The 13,095-nt window shown below is 37.3% G+C and overlaps 1 protein-coding gene across 6 annotated transcripts in view; it reads right to left on the reverse strand.

Annotated features, from left to right (window-relative positions):
* The window catches only part of Dlgap1 (DLG associated protein 1), a 791,676-nt gene that overhangs the window by 703,337 nt on the left and 75,244 nt on the right, over positions 1–13,095 (reverse strand). The window contains exon 1 of one of the 6 annotated variants that reach the window (XM_026789509.1): positions 11,550–11,569. The exons of the other annotated variants lie outside the window; for them this stretch is intronic. The gene's annotated coding sequence lies outside the window, so the exon portion shown is untranslated. Of the gene's footprint in view, positions 1–11,549; positions 11,570–13,095 lie in introns of those variants that run through there. 6 annotated transcript variants of the gene reach the window in all.

A 13,095-nucleotide genomic window follows, 5' to 3' on the forward strand; every position in this document is an offset into this window, starting at 1 on the left:
ATTCCAGCCCGAAATGATGTGATTAGAAGGAATATAGAAATAAAAAATTTCCTCCTTCAAGAATTTAGGCAGTTTTTGAAAAAGGTATTCTGTGTTAGTATCCAGCTACATATTTTATCCAAAAAAAAAATTATCAGTAAAAGAATTGAATGACTATTGTTTTACTGGCATCTGTAAAATACACACAAACACACACAAGTGTTATATACATTGTAATGTATATAACGAAGATCAACACAAACAGTGGTACAGGGTGAATGCTTTCTAAATGTGATATCTGAAGTCGTATATTAACAGCATTTGGAGAGAGCTGCAGAGAGTTAATGAGGGTTAGATGAGGTCATGAAGACAGGGTCCATGACGGCTGTGTGGGAGAGGGACACTCGAGCTAGCACTCTGTCATGGGATGAAGCCAAGGAGACCCTGAGTAAATGCTAAGCACATGGCAGACTCCTGCTCATGAGTCAGACAAGCCCATTCTTTATTATCCAGTTTTGGGGTGCTTAACAACCATACTATACCCGGATGCATGTGTTATCGTGCAATTTCACTATGTACAAATATCACAGAGTTTAAATACATAAATGTCAATGTTCCCTTTTACTATATACCTTATTGTACACAGTATCACCTAACTGTATATTCATTTTTCACATTTAAAAATATTTTAATTCTTTGAGAATTTCACAAGATGTATTATTATCATATCCACCTTGCTGTAGGAATACCTACAGCCAGTAGCCTTTAAGTTACCTGCCCAATTGGGCGTGGCCTCTTATACTATATGTGCTCATATAAAGCGCGTGTCCAGCCTCTCTTCCAATAGTGCGATTTGGTTCCTGCTCCCTGTTCATGCAGAGGACTGTGATCTGTGAGTCTACCCCTAAATAATTAACCCTTTATTATACTCAGTTCTGAGCTAGTGTGGGATTTCTTTTTAACGTCCTTCTTCATCCACCTTTAGCCCTCCTCTTCCCATTTCACAACATATGACCCTCATCTCTTCCTTTCTCTCTCTTTCTCTCCTCTCTCTGTTACCCTCCTTTCTTCCTTCCCTCCCTCCCTCCCTCCCTTCCTCCCTCCCTCCCTTCCTCCCTCCCTCTCCTTCTTTCTCCCTGTACATATACATACAACTCTTTCCATTTTAAAGGTCACATTATATCACTAAAGCTTTAAATTAAACACTGACTATGAGCAATAAAATTTTATTATAAAATAAAAATGCTATTAAATTTCATAGATGATACATGTATATATTTATGAACAGATAAATTCATGCATGGCTAGATGGATGATGGATTGATGCATGGATTGATAGGCAGATAAGATAAATAAATAGAATATTAGATAGACAGACAGACAGATAAATATGTGTCTTTCATAGGCAGTTCTACCAGCTGGTTAGCAGCTGACACTGGTCAGTGATATGCAGCTGATTGTTTTCCATAGTGGAAAGCAGATTCACATAAGGAAAGACACATCTTTAAAATCACAGTAATCTCTGAGGTAAGAGGCAGGAACATAACTGCCTCTCCCTGAAGCCAGGATGCACTGCTCAGGTGAAATGACTCCTCCTTTCTTGCTACCTAATTGCAACACGTGTAAATGCAAACATATAAACATAACTGAAAACACACGTCTTGACATTCACATACAGGCATGTTTCATAAGAAGTCACATAGCTAGCAAACATTCAAGCTGGTATTCTGCCATGTGTGGGGCCACATGCCTTTAATTCCTTAGTAGGTAGGGACATGGGGAAAGATGGATCTTAAGTTAGAAGCCAGACTAGGCAATATGCAAAAACCGCGTACTCAAATGTCAAACTTAAACAAAAATTATGCTCTAATACTTTGTCTTCTATTTTGTTTCTAGATAACAAAACTCTCTGGCTTCAAGCCTCAAACAAGAGCTAGAAACCATCGTGTAGTCCCACGTACTCAAGAGGTGAGGCAGGAGGACTACATAAACCAATTCAAGGTCAGTCTGGGCAACACAGTAGACTCTCATCTCAAAAAGAGAAGGGAAGGGGGGATCTTTAGATAATTTCCTGATTAGCCACAATATATTTTATTCTTTCATTAACAGAAATAATCTATTACTCTTTGACCTTGAGTCCCACTGTCAATCTAAAAGCCCTGCTCTGCTACTTTACACCTAAATTCACACACTGCAATGTAAAAGCCACACTGGCACCACCATATCCGGTAGACATGTGGTTCTAAACTCTGGGCCAGAGGACAAGGATTCTCTCGGAATGGGAAGAATCGGGTCTGTGTAGAGGAAGCTGGAGGACCACAGTTGGCGTAACTGTTGGCGGCAACTATTAGGAAGACTTTCTAGGGTAGCCAAAACCTGCTGCAGATGCTGAAGTTTGGAAGGAGAAAACCTTGGGATGAGAAGGGAGGGTGATGCTGGGGCAATGTAGCTAGAGCAAGGCTGGCCTATGGGACAGGGGAGTGATGCAGCCCTGAAGGAAGCATGAACTTCCTGTGACTGAATTGCTCTTCCAGAGGAGGAAGCAAAGGAGTGTGAGCAAAGGCCAGAAACACCAAGTATGAGGCCACAGTTAGACCTGGAGCAACAAAGCATGGATTTGAATTTAGGATACAGGTACAATAAGGCACTTCCCTGTAATCACATCATCCAAAATTCCAGTGGGTGTCAAAGGACACAGGTGGTACCAAAACCTTTGTATGATGTTATATATACTATAGCCAATTTATAAATTAGGTATGTCAAAAAAATTAGACACAGTAGATGTATCTATCTACCTACCTATTTATCATCTATATAATTATCTATCTCTGTTTATATGCATGTATCTATCCATGTGTATATATGCATATATATGTATGTAGTATCAATCATCAATCATCTATCACCTGTCATCCATTTATATGTATTTATCTATGTATATATGTATCTATCTATCAATATATATCTCTATATACATATGCATATCTAGATACCATCTATTTATCGATCTATATGTATATATGTCTGTGTGTTTAGGTGCATATGCATATGTGCATGTGTTTCTATCATTGATCATTGTATTTATCTATGTATATATGCATACATGTATGTACTTATCAATATATTCACATATACATCAATATGTACATATGCTTATATATTTAAGTATCTATCATTTATTTATCTATCCATGTAAATATGTATGTTTATGTATATATGGGTATGTATGTATCCATCATCAATTTAACTATCCATGCATATTTTGTGTATGTATGTATATGTGTGTATGTACCTATCATCAATTTATCTATCCATGGATATATGTGTGTTTATGTGCATGTTTACGTATACATATGTATGTATCTATTAACTATCTATCTTTCTAACCATGTATGTACATGTGCATGGTTATGTATATGTGTATCTATGTATCTACATATCACCTGTCTTACTTTAATCTGTATATAGGGTTTCATACTATCCACATTGACTCTAGGTAACAAAACCTTGGATGAGATGACATTATATTGAGACTGTTGGGATGAGTTGATTAGAGAAACAACTTACAAGCTACACTTAGAGTTGGAGGAAAGATGGACAGTAGCAGAGAAGCAGCCATAGTTTCTGCTAAAGAGTAAAAACAGATCAAGTGGGGAGGGACAGTGGGAGGGAGAGAAAACATCATCATTATGAGCTAAGCGGGACATCCAGATTCAGAATTTTTCTCGTCGAAAGAATGCCTTAGTCTGGAGTTTACGGAGGAAGTTAGAATGAAGATGAAGACTTCGTCATCAGCACAAGTTCTCAGAACCATTGTCTTGGGAAGCAATAATACAATTTTTAAAGTAAAGGAAACTCTCCTTGATTTTCCCTCTTGTCCAAATATTTTATCAACACCATCCACCTAATTGTGCTTTAGGATCAAACATTACTAATAGCTAATTACAATCTCATCTCCCCAAAGAGGAACGTGAAGCCAGCTTGACACCTCACCTCATCTAGGGGAATGTGGGTGTAGATGGGAAGTGAAAGTTGCCTTGGAGCAAAGACTTTTTATTCCTCACCCCACTCATTCCCTGTTCTCTGAGTTTGTTGGAAACATATGTATCCATGTGCATTTTTCTGCTTTTCAGAATTAACACAGACCTACACTATCCATCCAAAGCCATGAAACAGAAAGTAAAGGAGGCATATGCCTACACAGTCAGCTTTCAGAAGGCTGAAGCAGGAAGATTGTAAATCTGAGATCATCGTGGCCTACATAGCAAGTTCAAGGCTAGCCTAGAGTGTATAACAAGAACCTGTCTCACTAAGTTAATTAATTAATTGTTCAATATTCCCATGCTATAACTAAGGTTAAAGACCGATTATGTTTGCAGTAACATTCGAATTCCAAAGAAAGGTCTTACTTTGGCAATGTAACAAGGTAGCAGATACAGGGATACAAATCAACTGAAAGAAGACTCAGAACATGGCAGGAATGTTGGCAAAGACCACTGGAGATCAACTGTCTCGGGCCTTCAGCAGACAGTCTGTTCCTTGGCCACACTGCCGTCCCGATCAGTTCCCTAGCCGAGCAGCAGTCAAGCAGCAGGAAATAGTAAGAAGTTGTTACAATGTCCAGTATGGCTGATCAAAGGCAAGGCTCAGAGGAGCAACAGGAGAGAACAAATCTCAGGGAAACCAGGACCTCTACCAGGCAAGAGCACCACACGGGGAGCCCTGGTCCTTAAGCATCTTGGTTTTAAGATTTGCATGCGTTTGCCAACCCATAAAATATAAACTAGATCACAGCACACGTCTCTTGATGGAAACAGACAACTCTCCCAAGTTACAATGGCTGATGTGGAAGACTCAACACTGACCTTCAAAGGTCATTTGCGCTGCTGCCTTGATCTAAGCTTTTAAAGTTACCGTTGTCACTTCTAGTCTGCGTCGTTCTTTCAATGTGATTACAGTAGCTAGCACTAAAAATGTTCCTTGTTTTGCTTTTTGTCCAAGTAGATATAAATTACTGTCTTAGACTAAAATATCAGTCTTTTGTATTTCATTGTCATAAAATTCAGTATTTATATTAAAAATAAATCTGAGTCTTGAATCACTGACTGTTAAAGTAGAACTTTATGCATCATTGCTGTTAGGAATAAAGTTGAAGGAACGCTACAGATGCACGAAGCCTTTACCAGAGAGTAAACATATGGTATTTGGGATTAAAGGGAGTTTAAATGGTGAACAGGGAAATTCTATTTTCTGAATTAACATCTCCCTCTTCTGTACAAAACCAGCAACTTTTGGAGTAATTGGATTAAGTACTTAATACAACCCAGCACCATCATGGTCTTACTCATACCCAGGTGCTGCTATGACAACTTCCTCTCAGAGAGGTTGATACCTAACTTGAAAATAAATGATGCATCTCTCTAAAGACAGTATATTAAGACACGGTTGAGTCTCGGTTTCAGAAAACAGCCTCTTGTTTTAAATCACACTACAGCACATTTGTATGTCAACAGTTAAGGCGAACCCAAACATATATTTGAAATCCATGTAATACCACTGCACCTAGAAAACAGGGACTTGTGAGGTTAGGCGGGTGTAGTTCAAGAAAAATATAATCACATGGCTTAGTTCCTGGGGGGCTTATGGTTGCAGAACACAGGCATATTTACGGTGTGATGTGAAGTGGCCCAAAGTGAACTGCAGCTTGCACATAACTCTTAGGAAAATCATTACAACAAAGGATTGTTTAACTTCAGTATTTTTCCCCCAGAATTTGGAATACCTGCATATAGATGATGAGATTTCATGGGGATGGGACCCAAGTCAAAGTACACCATCCACTTAAGTCTCACAAACACCTTAAATATATAGACAGAGATAGGCTGAGAGAAATTTTACACAATATTTTTTTAAACAATTTTATTAACAAAATAAAGTCTTCATGGTGAGGGATTTTCCATGTGTGGTACCACATCATTGGCCAGAGGTCCCCATTTCAGAGTACTTCATATTTTAGATTTTTAGGCTAAAAATATATGTCCACCCAGAAATAAAGTTAGGTGGGAAAGCAGTAGATTTGTTCTAATAGAGTCTCTGGAAGAAAGAGAGTGGTCTGAAGGTTTTAAACAACATAAATACCAGGGAATTTTAAAGACAGCAAAAACAATGCTCATTTTTATAGTTTTAAATAAATGAACACATTTTCCCCCAAAAAAACGGGTCACAAAATGGCCCAAACTGAGACATAATCCTGACATCGGTTTTCAACTGTAAAATAAGGAGTTTGGGAAAACAGGTAAAAATACATAGCTGTAACTACAAAGCATGACTGGCTGGACACTCAACACACCACAGCTCACAAGGCAATGAAATAGCGCTTGCAGGATTCATTTTCAAGTATGAAAAACAGAATATGAAGGTTATACTCTGCCAATATGCCGTGAAGATTAAAAAACAAAGTGTCGACTTTTATTATTTTGCAGAAACACTTAAATGATATTCCCCGTGGGCATTTATTACTGAAGCATCTAGAATTATCCAAAAGAGAAACGTAAAACCTGGAGGCAGAAATGGCATTGGATTCATTTCATAGTAGTGAAGTGAGATTGAGAAAATGCACTTATTTAAACATGGATCATACCAAGAAATTATATTTTCTAATGATCTATAACTAATAGCAATGTTTAAAGTTAGTTTAACTAAAAATACTTGTTCAGAAATATAAGGAAGGAACAGCTTCTAATTTCTATTGATAAAGGATTGAGTAGAAAAGTTATTGTTCCTTTCTCTTTTAGTTATTTTGAAGACTGATTGTTTTTCAAATGAATAGCAATTTATAAATAATTCACAACAAAGTGAGTCGATTCACATCATTTGGAAATAAAATCTATAAACTAAGGTGTATCAGGGCTCTTGAGGTGGTGAGCTCTCCTCTCCTTATTAGATGTAATTTTCAGTAATTTGATAGCTTTCATCTGGGTCTTCCAAAGATCTTTTACTGAAATATTAATAAATGTATGCACACGAGGAATCAGAAGACAGTCTGACCTCATCTGAAATCCATACCGTGGTGTTTGCATTGAGTGGATGAAAGTAACCCAAACTTCCAATTTTATTGATTCATTTCACCCACTTAAAGCTCAACAGGAATAGAAAAGTCTGATGCTAGCATTCAGTCACGAGTTAACCGAACATTACCACACATTCCCCATTTGCTCATATCCTGACGCACTGGAGTGCGTATGACCCCGAAGCCAGTTGTTTCCTTTGCAATAGCGTTTCTAAACTGAGAATGCCCAAGCTGAGAGAGAAGGTGTGTTATGAGAAATCCATGTATGTGTGTTTAAGGGGTATCAAGGATTTATTAAGATATGTGAAAGAGGGAACATACAAGATAAGGTAAATCCAGCTGCAACGGCCTTGGAAATCAGGGGATGGATCAATCACACACTGTTTAACGCTGCCTCACCCCATCTCCATCACCCAGAAGAGTACAGTCACCATCCCTCATTATAAGAGGTCATGTGGGGAGACAAGCAGTGCACTTCTATCAAGCCAAATAGCCCAAGGTCGTGGGTGGAGCAAACACCCACTACAGCTGTGTTCTCCTTCCTGGTGGCATTCTAAGCACTGCTTGACCCTGAGAGTTTCCATGACCAATTGGATTTCAACATCACCATAAAAGAGCGGTGTTGCCACTCCACTACAAAGCCTTAACTTGATGCTGGCTGGCACACATTGATGCCCAGACTCAGTCTAGTGTCCCATACAACATGTGGGATCCCAAGATCTACCTACAGAAAGCCCAGAATGAGTAAGAAGTCAAAGAATGAATTGTTCTCAAGTACATTGTGATTTGAGAGTTTAATGTTACCACTGTAAAGGAAATCCTTATTTGTAGTTACTATTTAAGATGATAGTGAAGTCCATTGCTTATAGGTATAGATGACTTTTTTCTCTTTAGCTAAAACTCACAGTTTATAAATGTTCTTGTATGAGGACTTGGAAAATACAGCTGGTTCTAACTTAAAATAATTTTTCACTTTGACACATAAATGAAAATGGCGAGCCTGCAGGTTCTTTTTTCAAAAGATCGGAAAGCAAACTGAAAACACCGAATTATATTTAATCATGGAAAGTACCAAATAGCTACCAAAAGGCGCCATAAGCATAAATGATGCTTGGCATATGGAATGACAATATTTCAAATACAGTATGAGGGCCAAGGCAATAACCAGCTGTTCATGTCACTGTGTTCTCCTACGCAACTTACTAAAATTGTTATGCAGTATACCCAGCAATTATGGTTGGCACATACTCAAGTTCCATAGCTGGTATCTTCAATCTGAAGAGCTTTCAATCTGATTACATTTCCCATGGTGTAAAATCAGAGCTCCTTGAGTGGAATCTATGTAGAAATAGCCAACCCCCCTGCCCTCCCTTCTCTTGATTTACCCTGTACTCTCTGACACCGGTACAAATAACATTTGAATTATAGTGGATGCTCTTTGAAAGAGATGCATCGTTACTGTCACAATACCATCCCCTACTCCGTACCCATCTCAAGACTGTCATCTTTGTTGCTTCATTTGAACACATACTCATTGATTTAAGAAATATTACTTCTAGCCAAAGTATCACTGTGTCAACAGGAAAATATCTAAGTCAGAAGAAAATAAAAAAAGGTCATTCATCTTGAAAAGGAAATCCTGACAAGAAAGTTGGGGCACCTGAAGCATGGTTTTAAAACACTTGGTCAGAAATTCTTTTTATTGGCTGCATCCCTCCACTGAATCCTTGGCAGATGTGAAACATACATTATAAGGCTCCTTAAGTGTTTATTATTACACACACAGCAAAGTGTCTTGCATCTAATACTATTAATCAGAGAACAAGGAAATTTAATCAATAATTTTCCAGAGCAAAGTAAAATATGGCTTCCTTGACAATTTTATCTAGATTATATGTATGATAGATTATCTGGAGCAAGTGAACTAAATTCTGACATGAGACAGTGACAAATTAGGACAAACACTTGATTATATATAGTTCACATATAGAACCTTAAAGGCTCTGTGGCTCTGCTACTCAACCCAGAAACTTTCAGTAGATCAGATAAATACCCCAAATCTCTGCTACACAATACAGAGTCTTGCAAACGCAAATAGACACACACATTAACACACACAATCATAAGCTTGAAGACACACACTCCAATGAACACATGAATGCATATGTACATGAACATACGCATGGAAACACATACACAAAAATACACAGAATTCAGGAACAGATGTTTGCGCGTGGGGCTCCCTCAAGACCTAGATGAAAAAGAGGAAAAGGAGGGACCAATGGTTCATTCATCTTTCATAAATCGGAAGGAATATTTGCTACTTTTTTAATCAGTGAAGGAGGAGGATTATGTTCAACATAGCAAAGAGCTTAAATATGCCCTAAATTTACTAATTTTGACTCTAAGTTACTGCTTCCAGGTGTGAAGTATTTACAAAAGCTCAAACACTTTCAGTTGTTGGCCATAATTTTCTAGGAAATAAGAAGTTTGAATTTCATGGGGCCAGGTAACGACCACTTCCTTTTGGAGGATAGAGTTCTGTGGAAGAGGTCACTCTTTGGAGTTTAAATGCCCTTAATCTTTAATCACTCGTAGAAAAGTATTCTACGTCATTTTTATATGGTGGCATGTAAATTATCACTTTCTTATGAATATATAATCTACTCATTGAGTTAATAAAATGCTTTCAAAAGATACCAGGAAAAAAGAACTGGTGAAGGAATAGAAAACAGGCAATCTCTCTACCGTAGATGGCGGTACACACTGCCACTGCATGTTAGTGAGGTTAGTTTGTTGTACTAAATAAAATCCATGTAGCATTTGATCCCCAAATTCTATAATTCTAATTCTGTTAGAGTCCTTCACATATAAACATAATCATGTATCCATGCTTAACATTACATTATTAAAGAGAAATCTCTTTAACTCTTATTGAGCATGTACTTATGACAGTGGCTACATTAAATACATATTACAGTATGATATGAACTTCATTTACATACAGCTTGGTAGGCATAGGGTTCAATTTCTAGATTCTGTAAAAATTTACAATCATCAAATATTAGGGTTCTTTGTATAAAATAGGAGGTAAGTGCATGTATAACTAACACAGTTCCTTCTGTCTAGGTTAAATGACACAAGATGATTTCTGATATCTACCACAATATAAATACAATATAAGTAGCTTGTATGATAGATTATTTATGGAGCAAGGATGAGAAAAATTAAGTCTGCATACATTCAGTAAAGACCAACTTTTTTCTTAAAACTATCTGATCTGTGCTGAACCCACAGGTACACTTTTCTTATTGTGGGACTAGCTGATGAGTGTGCATGCACGAGTGTGTGTGCATGTGCGTGCGTACATGTGTGTGGTATATGTGTGTGTGTGTTAGCAGAGTCTATAAGAACATGATGAACTATGATCATCTATAGGGAAGACTATAAAATAGTCTGGAGCATGGAATGATAAGATCAAGCAGGAAATGAAGAACAGAGTCTTTTGTGTTACATACATTATGTTTACATCTGGCTTGGCTGTTTGAATACTTTATGATGACCTTGAATAAGAGACAATCACTGTTCAACTAACAGCTTTAAAGCTAGGTAGGCTGAAGAAGCAACATAGACAATATTTCAAATACCTGATAAATCTAAAACTTTCAAAAATAATCTCCCATACAGAAAAGTCAAGTCACTGGATTAGCTGTGATAATTGTGTCTTTCTGTTGTTTCATACGTACAATCTCTCACGGTCTTTGGCACTTTGTAATAATCCACTTATTCTTCCATGTTCTAATAGGAGGTAGAAATTAAGGTAGTAAAAGTTTTTTGTTTCCTAATCCTTTGGCATTTCGCTTCCCCTACTCACTACTAATGTGCAAGTTCAATAAAGCACAACCAACATCACATCTTTTGTGAAATCTGAGGAGTTTCTTCCTAGTCAATGTGTCTGGACACCTTTCTTTTTATGTCCTTCGAAAACCCCCTTCTAGTTTTAGTCTCATCTCACCAGTGGAGAAGAGGCACCAAGATCCCAAGCTCAGCCATACGCTTGCCAACACACCTCATTGAACTTCAATTTCCTCGTGGATATGATGAATGTTAAGTGTAGGTGTTACCTCTTATGCTTACAATACTTTCAAATATGAAGTTATCTATAAAGGGTAGCAATTATTCTATTATATTTTTATTTTCTATTACAGTAGTTAAGACTTGTTTCTATCTTTTGACTTTTTCCTCAAAGGGAAACTGATGAAAGTGACTATAAGCAAATATTCAGCATGTTGCTAGTAAAGCCATAGCATGTGTTATTTTCAAAGTATTACTTAGTGATTAATGTTTTTTGTGATAAATGTTTTTAAAAGTTCTTGAATAAGGGATTAATAGGACCACAGGAACCAATTCGGATGAGACAGCTATAGGCAAGCATCAGCACATAACAATGAGAAATGTGTTGTTAGGCTGTTTAGCAATGTGAACATCAGAGGGTACTTACACAAGCTGAGTGGGCTAGAGCGTCACTGGGTGATGTAATTTCTTGCAACCACAGTTGCACACACAATATGCAGTCCACTGAGATCCCACTTCCTACAATATCTACAACACAATTTAAGAGAAGTTATCTCTTTTGTAGATTTCCAGGCTTTAGTTCATGGATTTAAATAAAATAGTTAGTTGACAGTCATCAAGAATATGAATGCCAATTCATATTTGGAAAATATAAAATTATTTTTCAATAAAAATCGCTATTATTTTGCACATGCTTCCTTATGAGTCTGGAACTCTGATTTCATACAGCACCTGAGACATAATGGAAATTGATTAAAGATTCCCTGAATGCATCTCTCTTCAAGCAATTAAAACCAAACAAAACTAACTCCACCCTCAAGGATTACTTCAAAACTAAAGCAACTAACTATGTACCTTGAAAACCAAGGAACATGCATAGGGGAAATCAGTGCTATAGAAACTCTGATTAGAATTCATAGAGGATTCCTAGCCATTTCTTTCCACCATGTTACCTTGTCTAATAAGAGTTCAAGTGGCAAATCTGCTGTTAACCACGTCTAACAAAGAAATCTAAAGTTAATTAGCTCATTTCTTATTCTTACACAGGCTAAATGTCCTACAAATTACTGAATCATCTTCGAGACAGAACAAAAGCACAAACAAAAAATTAAACTATTACCCAGGGAATAATGTTCCTCTATTCATCTAATGAAAAAGGTCATTATTGCCACAATTATAACTTTTAAAATTCAACTGACTGCAAGCCTGCTTACTAATGAGTCAAATATTATTCACTTGATCTCAAAATATTCAATGTATTTATGGTTTTCATTAGCGTTCATTTTCATTTTTTTTAAATTAAATTTTGGTAATAGAATCCTAATGACACAGTGATGTCAGGTACCTTGTTTAATGTCAAGAGAATTTACTAGAGTTGGAGACCTGGGTTCTGAACCTATTAGTCCTTAAACAAACTGTGTAGGCATCAGTATAAACTTCAACACTTCTATTCATAAAATACAATGATATTCCAAAGAAATATTTACTTATGAAGGCTGAGTGGAACTGTTTTTGGACTATGGTGTGTAGAATAAATAAAGCTAAAATATCATAAATCATTTTACTTTCTTTTCTATCCATCCACATAACATGACATTTTTATGACGTGATTTTTATGTCCTTTGTTGAAATAAGAGCAGCAGAGCTGCGTCCCCGGCACCCGGCCGCCCACATGGCTAGCTTAGCTTATGCCCCAAAATAATTACACGGAAACTGTATTCTTTTAAACACCGCTTGGCCCATTACATCTAGCCTTTTCTCGGCTAACTCTCATACCTGGACTAGCCCATTTTTAATATCCATGTAGCTCACGAGCTGGCTTACCAGGAATGATCTTAACCTGCATCTGCCTGGAGTGGGAGAACCATGGCGACTCCCTAACTCAGCTTCTTTCTCCCAGCCTTCTGTTCTGTTTACTCCACCCACCTAAGGGCTGGCCTATCAAGGGGCCTAGGCAGTTTCTTTATTCCTTA

This window comes from Microtus ochrogaster, unplaced genomic scaffold (assembly GCF_000317375.1).
Source record: "Microtus ochrogaster isolate Prairie Vole_2 unplaced genomic scaffold, MicOch1.0 UNK20, whole genome shotgun sequence".
Taxonomy (NCBI): Eukaryota; Metazoa; Chordata; class Mammalia; order Rodentia; family Cricetidae; genus Microtus; species Microtus ochrogaster.